Raw genomic sequence first — 2,433 nt, forward strand, 5'->3', positions numbered from 1 at the left:
CTCTACAGGACTCACCAAGAGGTGACAAAACCAGTTCTATGACCTCACTCAAACACTTCCTCCAGCCTAAATAAGAGAAGACTACAAGGTAGAGGTTTATTAGTTATTACCTTCGAGGGGGTGTTGTAGATTTTCTCTCCCACTGAAAAGGGGGAAGCCAATGAGAAAAATGAGAGTGAGGTGGCCTCTGAGAGCTGATTAAGAATGTCTTCAAGACATATCACCCTCCAGATGTTTGGTCACTGAACTGAAGCTATCTGTAGGTCCAACCCAGAGAGAAAGTTTTAGGGAGAGCCTGCTATGTATCCCTGGAGTTTGGAGGCCCATGTCAGTGTAGACACTGACACTGCCTCTTGTCAGAATTCTAAAGGCAGAAAACTTGCTGGAGCTGCAATGACAAGGCAGCATGTCTGTTGTTCAGTATGGCAAGGACATGTGAACTTCTCATGGATCAGGTGAGTGTCTCAGAAGGCAAAATAGCTTGAGCCATTTGCTTGTGCCTGTCAAAGGGCTTGCCAGTTGTTGAAGTAATACTGGCAGTAAGAAACTATGGGTATTCCACAAGAGACAGGGGCTGAGGAGAAGTTTAAAAGGATTGAGTCCATATTTAAGAAATGTGTAGTGAAGGGGGTCCTGAACAATCATACTCACCCTATGAGAGCCAGCATTCGGATGCCAGTCACATAGAAGGCATTGACAACCAAGAGAGGACTTACAGCAGCACTGAAAAGTAAGAGAGATAAAAGGCTGAGAAGAGAGAGGCTAGATGGAAGAAAGAGCTTCATTTGTGTCCTGACAGGTACTCCTGAATCTTCCCAGTGGGACCCTAAGAAGAAGTCACAGAAGAAATCAACAGAGAGCCAATTTTCAGCATTTGCCATGTCCAGAAAGGACAAAGCCATGTTATGAAAGGATCAGTAAAGCAACACCTTGTCACCTCCATTTCTATCACCCCCGGAGGAGATACAGCTATGGTTAGCAAGATGGGGTAGGAGAAGTAGAAGCCTAAGGGACAGAAAGAGAAGGGTTACACCTGCTTCCTTGACTCGAAGCCCCTCATCGGTGGCAGGATCCAACTGGGAGAAAGGACAAGATATAACTTCAAATAAGGTCCGAGTTTTGATTATTTTATGGGTCTTCTGGTTGTCCCCTCAATGTTTTTTCCAAAGTCATGGAATGTTTACCTAGTTACAGGACTGCTTAGAATAAGACCACGTTTCACAGTCTCCCTTGCAGGTAGATGCAGTAACGTGATTAAGTTCTGACCAATGGGTTGTGAACATAAGTTGATGCTAACAACTTCTGGGTCATGCCCTTAAAGGAAATGGGTAGGCTTTCTCCCCCTTGGTGACTGAAATGTGATGTGGTGCTGAGCCATTCTGGACCATGTAGACTAGGACAACAGTCTAGGAATGGTGGAGCAAGAAGACATAGGGAGACTAGACTATGGCTCAGTTTGTAGAACAGAGCTGCCGTGTTAGCCCACTTTTGCCATGTAATAAGCAAAAATCTCAGTGCCATGCTACAATAAGCATTTATTTCTCACTCATGGTTTTGTGAGTTGGCTGGGGCTGCTCTCCTTGTTCCGAAACCTGAACTTGTTTTCTACAAATGTTTCAGCACATTGGGCCCCACTGTGTGGGGTGTGTGATAGGAGTGAATGAACCCCTTTCTGACCACATCCAGCTTCCAAAATGAGTGGCTCTTGACACTGCAGCTGCTCTACTTCAGGATGTGGGTCAAATTCAGCTCCAGTCCAGCTGTTACATTCTCATCCCCAGGCTAGAGGGAGATTGGAAGCTCCCAGAGGGACAGGAGAACTTCCTTCCCATAGCAGCAGTTGGATCGTTTGCAGTTTGCCCACACTTGCAGAGGCAACGCCTTGAGCCCTGCCCAGAGACATAACACCAGCGGATGCTGCTCCTTTCTCAGAGGTCTGAGTTTTACCTCCACAAGACAACTCCTCTAAACGTATAAATTGTAATAATCCCAACCTCTTCCCTTCCTCCTTCTAGCTCTAGGCATAGTAGCTGCTTCCTGCAGTTGCTACCTCTGTGGTACATTAACAGTTCTCTCTGACCTTATCAGTTGCCTAATAATCAATTCTTGATATTAAATTCTATTGGTTGAAATAATTGGGGTGGTTTGTTTCCTGCTATCACCCCAAGTGATTCACTGGACTAAATCCTATACCTGTTAGACACCTCTCAAGAATTTTCTCTTTGGCTGGGCGCGGTGGCTCACCACCTGTAATCCCAGCACTTTGGGTGGCTGAGGCGGGCGGATCACCTGAGGTCAGGAGTTCAAGACCAGTCTGGTCAACATGGTGAAACCCTGTCTCTACTAAAACTAATCAGCTGGACTACAGGTACACACCTGTAGTCCCAGCTACTCAGGAGGCTGAGGCACGAAAATCGCTTGAACCCGGGAGGC

The sequence above is a fragment of the Piliocolobus tephrosceles genome, chromosome 12 (genome assembly GCF_002776525.5).
Source record: "Piliocolobus tephrosceles isolate RC106 chromosome 12, ASM277652v3, whole genome shotgun sequence".
In the NCBI taxonomy this organism is placed as follows: domain Eukaryota; kingdom Metazoa; phylum Chordata; class Mammalia; order Primates; family Cercopithecidae; genus Piliocolobus; species Piliocolobus tephrosceles.